This window comes from Manis javanica, chromosome 10, assembly GCF_040802235.1.
Source record: "Manis javanica isolate MJ-LG chromosome 10, MJ_LKY, whole genome shotgun sequence".
Lineage (NCBI taxonomy): Eukaryota > Metazoa > Chordata > Mammalia > Pholidota > Manidae > Manis > Manis javanica.
Genome location: NC_133165.1, coordinates 102193263 through 102208196, shown reverse-complemented (window position 1 = coordinate 102208196; position 14934 = coordinate 102193263). Strand labels below are relative to the sequence as shown.

The window sequence follows — 14934 nt, the reverse complement described above, 5'->3', positions numbered from 1 at the left end:
CAGACATGCGAGTGAGGTGCGTTTTAGACCAAGTAGTCTTCCAATCATTAGCCATGTGAGTGTGGTGATCATAAACGGTCCAGCTCAAGCTGAGCTGGCTCAGATCAGATTAATAACCCAAATAACCACAGAACATTTTCTTGCAAGTCAGTATGTTTTAAAATGGTTTATTATGCAGTAAAAGCTAACTGATACACTATTAGAAGGTTCAATGGTGGTGATCAATCTCAAACTTATTTTAGCCTAAATTTAGTCCCTGTATAACCCGATCAGCTGACCTTATTTGCAAAGGAAGGATGGAACTAGCCAAACTGGCCGATGAAAGGGGTTAAAACTGATCCACAAAAGAAACTTGTTGGAGTTTTTGGTCAAGTGACTCTGTGTTTCTCCATCGTAAATGGAGTAGCAGCCTGTGTCTCCCTCTGCTGACCGCGGTCGTGAGGTCGGATGTCAGGCCCAGTATGATGGCAGCACTTACAGAAGGAGTTTTTGGAGTTCTGAATGGCCTTCTGTGCAACTGGGACCTTGCCTTCAGTAGACAGGTGGAGCATTCCTCTTACAACATACCTAACCCTTTGGTTAAAAGCGACAAATATATTTTTACTTAAAAGAACAAGAAAGGATTAGGCTCCCTATTTTTGCTTTAAATAAACTAAACCCAAGTGGCATGAAGAGAGAAGAAAATGATATATGATAAAGTTAAACCTAATTTTGTATCAGCTGAGCAGAGGTTGGCAAAGGAGACCATTCTGTCTATGGACCTGAACAGACACAGACATTCAAGTGTACATGCTGATAGATGTTTCCTTTGTTTGTGACTCAGCATAAAGGACTAAACTAGAGAGAAAAGTTATGGAGTCATCAGGAGGCTGTAAGGAAGTCTTGGGAATAGATGAGATGATCAAGAGAGGGAATAAGATATGAGGGCTGAGACTGGAAATCAAAGGAATAATATTTAAGGACTATGCAAGGGGGGGACTGAGAAGGCCCAAGGCCTGGAAGGGTGAGAAAGAAGTAAGAGCTAATGAGAGGCACACTGGTTAGGAGCGCCCGGTCTGCAGGTAGATTTTTGAGTTTGAATTCCAGGAACCTTTGACTAGTTGTGTGACCTTGGGCAAGTTACTTAACCTCTCTTTAGTTTTCCTAAGTTAAAATAGGAATACTAATATAACTAACGCCCAGGGATAAGTGTCACAATATAGTTAAAGTTCTTGAAATGGTGTCTGGCCCATATTGCATAGTCAATAATCATCAGCATGACTGCCTCAACATTTAAAGGAGGTGATGGGGTTTGAAAGAAGAGAAAGCCTAGTTGGCATCAAATACTAAGGAGAACGAAATAAGAAGTGTACTAAGAATGCTCATTTGAGTCAACAACTTGGATGGGTTTTGGTCACATTGGCAGGCACAGTTTTTGTAGAGGCATAGAGCTCAAAGTAGGTTGCTGAGACTAGAGGAGTGAAGAGGAAGTGAGACTTTGTGATCCAGGCCTAGCTTGATCATCAGCTGTGTGTCCTTGTGGAAGATGCATAACCTCTCTGGATCAGTCTCCTCTGCTATTAAGCAAGAGGAGGAGACTGGATAATTTAATCTCCATTTTTAAATAGTTTTTCATCAGCTGATGAGAACCCAGACATCAGTGAACAGAACGGTATAGAAAAGATTTTTTTCCAGATGGAATTGTTGATAACCATCCAAAGCTTAATTCTTCTCTCTTCTCATTTTTCTTGGTTCTATTCCTTTCAGAGCCAGACCCACACAGATATAAATGTATACAAGAGTGCATGCATGTATATGTGTACATACAAACACAAATCCCATATGGCAAGACCACACATAAGCAGATTATGCCACAGGCCACCGATTCAACCACCACTACTAAAAATCTACCATGTTCTGGCTGCTCTGCAAGGTGTTGGGGGATACAAGGAAAAATCAATCAGCGTAATTGTGCTTAAAGATCTTATAATTTAATAGGTAGATTAGGAATTTGCCTAAAGGACAAGGTAGCTGGCTGGTAATGAGCTCTGTGATAGAGTTCAACAAGTATTTATTAAATTCTGACTCTGCAGCAGCTCTGTGGACAGGACCAGGGAGAGCCGTAAAGGAAATGAGGGTCGTGTAAAATTATTTCTAATACAGGGGTCTCATCAGCCTTCAGCTTTTTGATCAAGTTCATTGATTGTATGGACTGATTGCGTTATGAACTACATGGATCACACCCAGGTGACTGCATGTCGCCCGGGAGGTCTCCAGCTGCTGGCCTCAGCCTTTGCAATAGGGGAAGAGATTGCAGCTGAGAGAACCGAGGGGGGGGGAGGGAGAGGATGGTAGGAGGCCGACTGGGATCTTGTCTGCACCTGCCTGTTTTCCCTTGGAAGCCACACTCCTTTTTTCAGAACACTTTTTAAGTGTTTCTCACGTCCCTGAATGTGCTCTGGGGGGGGGTTTCTGTGGTGGCCGCCCCATGCCCCCATTCCGTTGGCACTGGCAGTGGCCTCAGTAGAACCCACTGTCTGGAAAACCTCACCAAGGTGGGAGACCCCTGTATTCTGGACCATGGAGGCTTTCTGCAGAAGGCTCACTTCTGTTCCTTCCATGCAGAAGAAGAAGAGATGAAATGACTTCAGAGGGACTTAGTTTGTTCAGATGTACCTCATGCCAGTTTTCAAAGCCACATTATAGTCGATGGAGGTGGACGGAGCTGACTGGGCTGCGTAGGGACAGCTCCCTCTCTGTTTCCCTGAGGCTTTCTTGTTCTTTCTTTGTCATGTCCAAAGTCTCCCATTCCTCTCACACTAAAACTTGTGAGAAAACTCTCAGATACTGACAGGACTCTTTCAGGTCACTTATCCTCATGAAGACATGGTGGCTCCCACTGGATCATGAATGTTTCTGTGCTATGGTCACCTCTTTCTTGCAAAGAGTTTGTGTGCCATCCACCCACCTCTTGGTGAAAGACATTTTTCATGGTTAACAAATATCTGCATTTGGAGGCAATTTCTAGTTGTCTGGCTTTTAGGTAGAAATGATGCAAATATAAACTCAGGGCTTAGTTGGAAAGTTCAGGAAGCGTCCTGCAGAAAGGGATAGGGAGAAGGACATTTGTCAAAGTGCCTGTGCTGCTGGGTCCTTAAATAAATGTTCTTTCTCCTTCGTTCCTACAGAACTTTGAAGAATACAACTTAGCACAAAGCAGAGGAGGCAATGGCAAGAGAATGCCACAGTGTTTCCTAATGTGGATCAAAACCAGGCAAGTTTTGATTTTGTAAAGAGTCTTCCACAGCGTGCTGGATTAATCACATGGACCACTAAAACACAGATGCCTCCATCACTGGTGCTCCTAACCTTTGTACTTGCGCCCTCCCCCCATCTTCCTCTTGTCCTATGGACTCTGAGGGAACAGTAGTGACAGTTCCTATGAGTGCCATGGCCATCGGTCCGCTGGTTCACCCGTCTGCAAGGTAGGCTCTTTGAACTTCTCAGCGTGCAGAACTTTTGTTTATGCCTGTATGGTAACCTATATGCCTTGGGGGAAACTCAGGGTTTTCTTGTAGACCTTATATTTTGCAGTTTGCTATGAATGAAAGATAGCACATTGCAGTTTATTACGCGTGAACAAGAGCAGAGACTAAATTAAAGGCATTTAGTACATGGTGAGGATGTCAGGTACGGGCTTTGTTAGATATGTGTATGTTGGTCTCAACTCTCTTTAGCCAGTTTAACTTTCGTAAACCCATACCTCCCTGTTTTCTGGGAAAAGGCTAACTGGCACATGTCTAATGCAACAACAGTGGCTAAAGTTCGTTGAACTTGACTATGATGCCAGGCATTGTTTTAACACTTTACATGAAGAATTCATTTACTTCTCATAGAGACCCTATAAGGCAGTCATATTATTATCTCCATTTTCCTGTAATGCAAAGAAAGGCTGTTTTCCATTTTCTGATGTTCAGTATGTGACTGGGGTTCATGCCACTGCTAAGGGTTGAAGCTGAGACATCTCAGATCCGGTACTTCCCAAACCCTGTGATCCTAACCGGTGGAGCTATTCTTCCTTGCCTAAAGCCAGTTCATTTCAGTCTTACTGAATCGTGCCTTCACCAATTAGATATACTCCTAAGCTATGTTTTAATGTTTCTTAATGAATTGTGCCTTCTTCAAACGATATAATAAAATGATAATTTCCAGAGCTCATCATTGTTATCATTCATAAGTTGGAAAACTGATTAAAACCTCATAGGAAAAAACAACATAGAGAAAGAAATGGATGGAGAATAGGGAATATCTAGTAACTCGGAGGAGAACAAAGTCTTGAAATATATCAACATACATAGGTACTTTGGCATCTAATACTTAATTGTTTGAGTGCAAGTACGGTGCAGTGAAGAGAGTTATTTTTATTTCTTCACGGTCTCTCTCCTGCAAGGCATCTGCTCCCTCGCCTTCCCCCTAGAAGGAGATTTCTTTCTTTCGCCTCTGTCTACTTGGTCTCTTCAAATTTATCAGCAAAGAAGTATTCTGAACTCACCAATTAGCTTCTTGACCTTTAATATCAGGTTAGGGTAATGAGTGAGCAAAGAAAGGGGAATACTGAAAGAATCAGAAAAATACCAAGAACAAGAGAAAACAAAAAATAATAATGTTATGTGGGGCAAAAGGGAATGGGCAGGAAGCTGTGGCACCCTCTGGTGTGAGGGAGGGCTCTGGGACGCTTGGGGTGGGGAGTCATGCAGGGGGAAGGGGACAGCTGCTGTATATATAGGAGAGGGCAGGAGAGAAATACAGAGGAAGAGCGAATGCAGGCAGGGCAGAGGGGGAAAGTGGGGAAGAGTTGGGACCAGAGGCTTTGAAGGCTGTGAATCTAAACCTTCATATTTCCTCAATGGACTGAAATGAAGATTTAAATTATCCTCAATAATTTTCAGATGCCAGTTAAAGTTTACTTTGTTGAATCTTCTAGGGACATCTAGTCAAGGAGGGGCCACAAATGAGCTCCTCTTCTTGGTGGTTACATATTTTTAAACCTCCAGGTAGTGTGCATCTGTGCTGTCTTTTTCTTGATCTGGCTTTAGCCCCACCACTGAAGTATGTGGGGTGCGCCAGTTGTTTCTCTTTGGACATGTATGGGGTAGCTGATCAATTTCTTCACTTTCGATTCAAAACACTATTTGCCGAATGCCTACTCTGTGCTAATCAGTGGCAAATAAGACATGATCCTTACCATTTAGAGCTGAATTCTAGGTGAAGAAGGAGAAAATAAGCCACTACAATATATCAACCATGTGCTTACAGATTACGAAAGAACTATAAAGGAAGAAAACATGGTCCCCTGCACCTGGGACCATTCAATCTGGATCCAAAAACTAAAAAGGACCTGGTTACATGTAGAGCTCTGGGAGAGAAGTGTGTTACCAATTTTTAGGGCAATGCCTAGGAAGTACATTTTTAATAAGATTTCCTCACACCTCTCTTAAAAAAAATCAAAGCATTCAGACAGATCAATGAATCTACCCAATTTAAACAACAGAGAGAAAATAGACTGGAAAAAAAAGAAAAAAAAGAACAGTCTCTTGGACATGAGGGACAGTAACCAAAGTGTTAACATTTGTATCGTTGGGTCCCAGAAGGAGAGGAGACTGGGAACGAAAAAATACTTGAAGAAATAATGGCTGAAAACTTCCTACATTTGGTAAAAGACATAAACCCACCCATTCAAGAAGCTGAGAGAATCCCAAGTAGATACACCCAAAGACATTCATGCTGACATATCCTAATTAAACTTCTGAAAACTGAAGATAAAATCAAGTATTCTGCCACCCTTGAATTTTTGGCATCAATTTTAAAAAGTGAAGATTTAGTGTTTTAAGGGCAAGGGAAAAGTATGGTTGGAGAATTACATAGTGGTAACTCGTTGTATGAGAATCCTCAGGGAATATTTGGTGCACTCAAAAGGGTTTCACAGAAAATAATTTAGTAAAAGGGACCTTGCCCATCTTGAATGAGTGATATATTCATTTATCTTTTCTTCTAAGGGAAGATGTTCTCTATACCTTTTCCTTCCATTGTAACATGCAAATAATAATAGGGTTATTATCTTGGTGGCTTCTTTTAAGACTTTCCAAAATATTCTTCAATGTGTATTTCTATGATGGAAAGTTTATGAAGTGTATTTTTAACTGTTTCCTTTATTAACAAGGAATTTAGCAAATACTTATTTCTATCCCATCTTTGCTTATGTAATTTAGAATTTGGAATATGATTGGAATAGTAAGTCTTCAGTTTAATCAATCATAAATAAATTGATTCTAATTTAATTATATAGCTCCTTGCATGTATTTGAATCGTATTATTTCCAACAATCATTTAAAATCAATCCATTTAATTTTTTTCCTTGCTCACCATCAGCCTCCTGCGGAACTTTCTCATTCTTCATTTTAACTCCTGTTTAATTGTTCAATTTATTAGAGACATGTTCAAGCACCATTTTAAAGAAGCATGTTTACTTGGTTTGACCTTTTCTTCTGCAGAAGGGGAGAGCATTCTCTTTGTCCCACATGTCAAGAGACGCCTGCTATGCCCAGCGTGGGGTCCCTACCCTTAACTTTGTTTCCTTCATGCTGGTAAGGTTGCCTGCCCTTCTAGAAGAGCAGTCGTCCTGCGTGGTGTCACCTTCAAGAGCAAACTCTTTTTAGAAGTCCCCAGCCGACTTGCCCTCAAGTCTCATTGACTGTAATTAAGTCACATGCCCTCCCCCAAACCAGTCTCAGTAAAAGGAATAAGATCACCATTAATAGTGATTTCCCCCTGACCCAAGATCAGGCTACTTTCTCTGAGGTGTGGACACTGCAGATACAGAAACAAAAGTGATTTCTGTTTGCAGAACATGGATTCGATTTGCACCAACAGTATCTGCTCCATCTTCCTTACTGGTGATAAGATTTTTCTTTGTAGTGTTGGTTACTCCATTTACTCATCCAAAGAAGATCTTGCTTTTGCTTTTAGACATTTAATTTCCAAGGAATTGTTCCTTATCTCACCCTGCTCTGTGTTGTCTCTGCTTATTTGTCTTTGCTGGTCATCCTGTTGCTTTAAAATCATCGAATACTCTCCTTGTCATCTCATCTTATCCTGTTCTCTCGCGGGTGTTTGCTCTTGTTCAGTAAGGCTATGCCTTGTATTGCGTTAAGGATGCCAAACTCTGTTCTCCAAATTCCCAAAATGAGTGGTTGCAGGAGATTTCTGTGAGCCTTCTGGAGGATGCATTCTCTCTTTCATTTTCCTATATATAACTACATATTCAAGTATGTATAGTATTTAAAAAAATTCATTTTTTTCCATTTTTGAGGGAGCCCCAGTCTCTGTGGTCCTTGGTACTTTCTAGAGGAAGTGATATGCAGGTGTCATTTGCCTCTGTTCATTATGCACTTGAAAGTTACTGTACTCTTTTTCAGGCCTGCTGCCAGAAGGTAGGTTGATGAGCACAGGGTCAGGTCTGTTCCCGGGGTTTAACCTGCGTCCTAACGCTAACCCTACCTCCATCCAGCGCTGCTCTCCCGTGATAAGGAGGGACCTCCTCCCACTGCCTGATTCTCACAGATGATAAAGAGGGGTTGCGACTCCAGTGAGCATTGTTTTCATGAAGCTTTTCTCTGACCTAACACTTGACACGTAGGGTCTGTATCTCCTGGGACGGACTGTGCAACTGCCCCTCTCCTTCTCCCTTGTACATCCAGGCAGGGCTCTGGGGCAGGGTTTGGAGAAATACACAGCTTGCCTCAAAATAAAAAATCAGTGTGTGCACCACATAGAGGTGACTATACTTTGTAATTTTAATTTTTATTCTTGGCCACAGGCCCTTGTTCTTTGGGCTCAGGGTGGACAATTGGGAGGGGCAAAGTGTCTCCCTCCCGTTTTCCCATCAGCTGGGGCTTCTTTGTTAATCATCTGAAGTATGAATGTGGCCCTGACAGTTGATCTTATTCCATCTCATTCTTCATATAAATGCAGCACAGGGTGTCTCTCAGTCCTAGGTTTTCGTGAAAAGTGAGAAGAGGCTGCACCTGGGAATGAAGGCTAGAACCTCACACTATTCTAATAATGGATTTTCACGTAGTATTATTGAGATTATAGAATTTTTGCCATGTAACCTTATTTATATTTCACAGCATCCATAAATGTGGTTATTACGAAAGATGGTGCCAACTGTCAGTAATGCCATGATGTCAGCTTGGGGAGGGGCTGCCAACAGCTGTTCCATTTTTCTCATCACTTGTTAAATCACTTCTTTTTTTTCACCATAAGCTTATTGCCCCTTTCCTTCACCATTAATACAAAGAATAAGGTGACATAGATGAGCAACAATGCATTTTCGGTGTTATGTATTTTCGCATCTTCATTCAGAAATACATCATGAACTAGTTTTTGCTTCAACCTGAAGTTCTGTCTGACTTTATAACAGAATTCACGGGACTCATATCAGCTGAGAATCTGGATATGGGAGGCCGAGTATAGTGAAACCACATCCATCAGTTGCTGCAGGCTTCTGCCTGGGATGTGCAAACCATTGGAACAGATGCATCTGTGAGGGAGTCACACTCCTGAAGTCACACTGGGGCTTCCAGAGAGGAATAAAAACTCTTCTCTGCTAACTGCATCTGCTAGACGCTTACCGTATTTCAATGCTCTTGAGCATGGCATAGAGATGATTTAGAAAAGAATGCTTTATTATGTATTGTCCTGTGCTAGTGTTTATAGTGTCTGTTAATTCATATACCATAGTTACATGCTGCAGTCAATGATAGTAGGTTAGCCCATAGTTACAGTAGCAATAACACATTATTTATTTAAAGATTTAACCTTTGGCCAACTCTAATTTGATATTTATTGACATGTAAGGAAAGTGATCAGGGTCAAAACTGGAGGATGGTCATATGTGTCCTCTATTTTTGAAAAACAAGACGTGTCCCATGACTTTTTTTGTCACTTAATATCAGAGGAATTTAATTGATAGAGCACAATGCAGTTATTTCTATTATTATGAAAAATTCATTACAGAAAGTGTGGTGAAAGGCTTGAGAGCCCTCTGTGCTTATAGCTTGACAAAACTTATCATTACTTCAAAGACTTATCTAGATTTTCCCCATGTGCATAGGTATTATCACAGAATTTCAATCATAGGATATGTACAATTTTATATTCTGCTTTAAGTTGCCATTACATCATTTTTGTATAACACTTTATAGTTCAGGTCAGCAGTTTCACATATTCTTTTAATGCCATAATAATATTCACCCTGTTGACTTACTGTCATAGAATTAAGCATTTTTTCCTACTGGGACATATAGGTTGTTTTACTTATTTTTCTCTTTTTTTCATGAATTACTTTGAAATGTTTGCCTCTATAGAACTGAAGAACCACATTAAACTTAACTCTTGCTCTCACTGCATATTTATTAGGAGTGAGTGTCAGCAAAAATAGCCCTGATAAAGCAACCAAGATGTACAAAGTTCTGCTCAGAGGTAAAAATAATTTGATAATTTTCTGATTAACTGGCTTGATCTGCAAAGGTGATGATGTTAAAAGTGCTCCACGTCCTGCAAGATACCGGATGATCTTAACAATAATAACAATATCAATATCAACAATATCATCATCAACAATAATAGTGATAATAATGCCAACTAAATTCATAGAGCCCTTGTTATGCACCGTGTGCTCTTCTAAATGCTTCATGTGTATTAAGTCCTTGGATCATCACAACAGCCCTATGAGTAAGATACTATTATCTCTATTTTATGGAAGGGGAAGCACACAGAGGGATTAAAAATCCCTTCTTATTGTTGAGCTAATATTTCTTGGATACCTTATGTCAGTGACATTACTAGTTGCTGTACATGTGCCCTTTTATTTATTTCTCCCCAAATCCTGATGAGGGATATACTTATTACTCCAATTTTGCACGTGAAGATTTTGAAGCCAAAGAGGACAAAGTCAGATGAGTGAGGCCACAGTGCATGTAAAGATCAGAGCACAGACTCAAACCCAACTCCGCTGGACGCCAAAGTTGCTAAAGTCTTAGCTGTAAGTTATACTGCTCACCATCGAACCAAACTTGAGTGAAGTTAAATGATTTACGCAAAGCCACCTCATGGGAGGTAACAAATCCTAGCCCACAACCCGTTTCCTTCCTTCTGGCTCAGTGCCCTTTCCAATGCACTGTTGTGATTTCTGCCACCTTTTGGGGTCACATTTCCCAGGGGTGAGTGTGTGCCTTATGGCACAAGGCTGTGGGTGGGTCCTTTTCTCTAAGGAGTGGGTAGGCCAGCAAAGGAGAGCTTGGCATACTCACTGGAACTGGGCAGGCAAGACCCAGAGCTTTCCAAGGAGAGGAAAGGGACCACGTAGTCCTTGCCATCCACTGTAGCCTCTGCTGCTCAGCCTATGCAGAGACGTCTCTGTTGCAAGTCTTCGTGGAAATTTTTCATGTCTACTGGCTCTCCGTCTGGCATCATCACAGCCATCTCAGCTGCTGCCCCCTTTGTGCTGTGAGAACACAACTTCGGGAAGTTGAATTAGAGTAGTTTTTATCTTTGTGGACGAGGTCTGGAGTACTTCTTTATCATGGTATAAGATCCAGATGCCACGCCCTCCCTCTTCATTTATATAACAAAGATGAAAATGGCTGAAAACAACTTAATTGTAGACGAATATAGAAGGGCCTTCAGATGCATGGCCTTTCCCTTTTTTGGTCAGATCAGCTGACGACTGTTAACATGCCTGAGGTTGCCTCTGCTTCTTGTCTGAATTCAAAGATGAAAAAGATAACTATATTTCCTTCTGGATATGTACATTCAGGGCACATGGATACACTAACTGGTAGCGCTTATTATGGAGCTGACTCAATGCATTTGTACCATTAAAGCTAGCGGCCCTGGAGAAAAATGTTGGATTTTCTCCCCATGTTTCAATTCAAGCATTATTGAAATTCTGGCTTCTGAAATGCCACTAAAAACTGACTGTATTGCTTCTTTTAAGATCATTCAACTACCTAATGACTTTCATAAGTATTCTTTTGGAAATGGAGAACTCTGTCCATAGTCTCATTTTTAAAATATCTGATTTCAGCTTGTTTTCCTTTTTTAAAGCGATGTTTGAATTTTGTTGCATTGAATTATTTTTTCTCCAGGTAGAAAGAAGTTAAGTTAAATTGATTTTGTGAGTCAAATGCCTATATAGAAACAAATCAAAAGAAGATATTAAACATTTCCACTTTTCCCAATTTTCCAAATATTCCCAAATATTTTCATTTCCAAAAGCAGGAAGACTTTTGAAGAAATCATTCTGTGTGGGCTTGGGTGTAGAAGAATTTTGCTTTCATTTGTGAACATTATAATTTTATGTTGTTAGATCACATTGGCAGCAAATATTGATATTTTGAAAATGAATCATTCCATTTGGCTTTGTATTAAAATTCTAATATGTGCATATTTTCTTCCATGTTATGACATCTCTGACAGGTCCTTACAACTCTCTGCACCCTGGATGCCAAATGTATGTTGTAAACAGGGAGAGCAAGCAAAGCATTCTCAAACAGTGCCCTTGAGTCTTTCCCTAGCACTTGTCTGGTTATTTTCTTTCTGACGTCTGGAAGGGCAGCAGAGATGTGGTGACAGGACAATGAGGTTTTCCTGTCAATGCTGACCCTTGGAAACTGACATCATCTCTCTAATTTAATTCAGTCCAGCCGTCTCTGCATTTTGTAGCTTCTATCATGGACTTTTGTTTGAGAGTAGGCTTATTTTTATAGAAAGAGGGGGAGGGAATACACATGTAATCTTTGAATATGGGTTTCTATTTTTTTTAACTTAAAAGAACTAGGATGTTTTCTAATTTACAAGTTTTCTAACTTTCCTTAAGCTTCTTAAGGAGTCTGTATTATGAGGTAATAATCCCACACTTGAACAGACCTGAGGACTAGAAGATTCTGTATATAGAACACCTCGTACAGTGCCTGCACACAGTAGGTGCTCAATGTATATTGATTTTTCTCCATCACCTCTATTTAAGCATTGTTTGTACTGGGGTCCAATAATGCTTCATTCCTATCTCAATCTCTGGAAGAGTAGAATAACATACCCTCGACTAAATGAGAAGAGAAATGAAGTCTGACACTGTCACTTGGTATCTTTATGACCCTTGATTCTTGTGTTAAAAATAAAAGGGTGAGGAGGCCCGTCAAGTGTTTTGAGTTTTTGCTTAATACTATCCAACCCGGTGCCCTCCACCTGAGAGCCTCAGATGCAGCCATGCCTGCTAATCAATCAGCTTGGTGTAGAGATTTCATCCATCCATCCATCCTCCATCTCTATCTCTATTATCTATCTATCTATCTATCTATCTATCTATCTATCTATCTATCTATCTATCTATCATCTATCTATCTGTATCATCTATCTATCATCTATCATCTATCTATCTATCATCTGTCTTCATCATCAGCAATCATTATCCTCATTATCAATCATTATCATCATCTTTCTACTTGATTATTTGAAATATTAATTATACTACATATCCAGTGGATGCATGGTAGGTAGAGAATATTATAGACCTGGAAGAAACTCTGAGATGATTGGCCTTTAATACTGAAGTACTTTCTCTCTAAGCTAAGAGATCATTCTTTCTTTGTAAAGATTTAACATAGATTTAAACCTGGCAACTGTTTAAGGCATAATGTTTAAGGCATAACTGTTCAAGGCATAATGGACATAAAATAAGCTGCACATATTTAATATGTTTTGATATATGTGTACCCCATGAAACTGTCACCATGCTCACTATAGTGTGAACATATTCATCATCCCCCGGAGTTTCCTCTTTTACCTTCATAAACCCTTCTCTGCCTCCATGCCTCCGTCCCTAGACAAACACTCATTGGTCTATTTTGTGTCACTACAGGTTCGTTTGCCTTTTCTGCAATTTTGTGAAAATGAAATCATGCAGTATTTTTTTCTTTAGTCTTTTTAAATTATTTTGAGATTCATCCATTGTTGTATATACCAATAGTTCATTCCTTGTCATTGCTCTGTAGTATTCTATTGTATGAATATAGCACAATTTGTTCATTCACCTGTTGAGGGGCATTTGGCTTGTTTCCAGTTTTGGGCTATTACACATAAAGTTGGTGCAAACATTTCTGTACAAGTCTTCCTATGGACATATGTTTTCATTGCTCTTGGATAAATACCTATGAGGTGAATGGTTCAATCATTTTGTAGTTTAACTTTTTGAGGAACTGCCAGAATGTTTCCAGTGTGGTTGGTTTGTTTAAATTCCCATCGGCAATGTATGAGAGTTCCAGTTGCTCCACAATGTCACCAACTGTTCAGTTGTTTTAATTAGCTGTTCAGATAGGTGTATAATGGTTTTCATTTGCATGTTAATGACTAATGTTAAGAGTCTTTTAAGCATACTAATTTGCTATCCACATATCTTCTTTGGTGAAGGGGCTATTTAAATCTTTTGCCAGGGTTCCCCTTCTCTGTCTCACAGTCCAGGTAATCTAGTAAACTAGATAATCTTCATAATCACCTCATTTTCTGCCATCTCTCTAGATTCACTGCCCTTCCTGATTTACATGTTAATTTTTTCTAGCAGCTTTTAAGGAGTCTTTCCTGCTTTCCAAGAAACACTGTTAAGTGTGTTTTATAATATGATGATAGTTTATTTTATTTAAACTCTGAGCAAATTATTGAACTGAGTGAAAATCACTTGAACTTCTGGAATACCATGACCTTGTGAGAGTACTATTAGTAGGTAAAAGAAACATAAATTCAAGTGTGTATTTGAATTTATCCATTAATATATGTATCTTAGTATGTCATCCTGCCTTAGAGCCCCTAAATGCAAATAATACTTGTCTTGAATTATTTTTATTGTGAAGATTAAGAAAAAAGAAGTCTTCTAAATCTAATCTACTTGTAGTTTAAAAATCATGGAAATGATGAAACACAGGCATATTTATGTTTAATGTGAATGAATATTCCAGATTATTTTTATAAAAATGTGCTTTTCTTTGTAACATTACAACAAGAGAGACAGGCTTGTTCCTTGAGGTTAGGTGGCTGTGTCTTAACAGGATTGGATTCAGCTAATGATTTTCTAAAAGTACTGAGAACAGTCAAAAGGGCCTCCTCCTGTCCTGCTCGCACTCCTGCTGGGCTGGTTCCCTTTCCAACCCCTTCCTGCAAATCCATACCTCATTAACCTTAAAGTGAGAATCAGTTAGAGAATGCACAGAGCACCTCTCTTATTTGGCAAGTGTTGGGGACCCAGGAACTATTGGCAACAGGTGGAAGCTGTGGTCTGAAAACTGAAAGGGATGAAAATGTTGGGAAAAAAGAAAACTCTTCAGGAAGCTCTTATCTTGGGGACAGGCTTTTAAAAGAAATATAATCCGGGAGAAGAGGATTGTAAAGATTAAATGCAACAGAGCAATTTCAAGTAACCAGGAAACCTTTCTTCAGACCTCCTTAGAAGGACTCGTTGTACAAAAGCCAGGTGCTGCTCTGAGCTCTTCCAGGGTGACATCAGTTTCAAGTGCATAAGTACAGCAGTAAAACACAGATTCTGAAACATTGTGTTCCAGGTGTTGTTGAGAGAGCTGCTGTAGATTTTAACAGAAACCTGGAAACATAAGTCTGTTTCTTTGTCCTATTTGAGAGCTTTGGTTGAGAGCTCTCTGCAGGGAGGGAATAGGGCTGGCTGAAGAGGGTGATGTTCCAAAGAGAAGAGGCACAAAAGAAGGGACAGAACTTTATGTCTGCTCTGCTCATATACGAGCCACTGGCCACATGTAACAATTTAAATGTAATTGAATTGAAATAAAATAAAATTTAAAATTTCATTCTTGAGTTGCACTAGCCACATTT

The 14934-nt window shown here is 39.8% G+C and overlaps 1 long non-coding RNA gene across 1 annotated transcript in view; it reads left to right on the top strand.

Annotated features, from left to right (window-relative positions):
• The window catches only part of LOC140843823 (uncharacterized), a 134698-nt gene extending 131345 nt beyond the window's left edge, over positions 1–3353 (top strand). The window contains exon 6 of the long non-coding RNA XR_012121782.1: positions 3168–3353. This is a non-coding gene — a long non-coding RNA (uncharacterized lncRNA). The remainder of the gene's footprint in view (positions 1–3167) is intronic.
• Positions 3354–14934: the final 11581 nt, after the last annotated feature.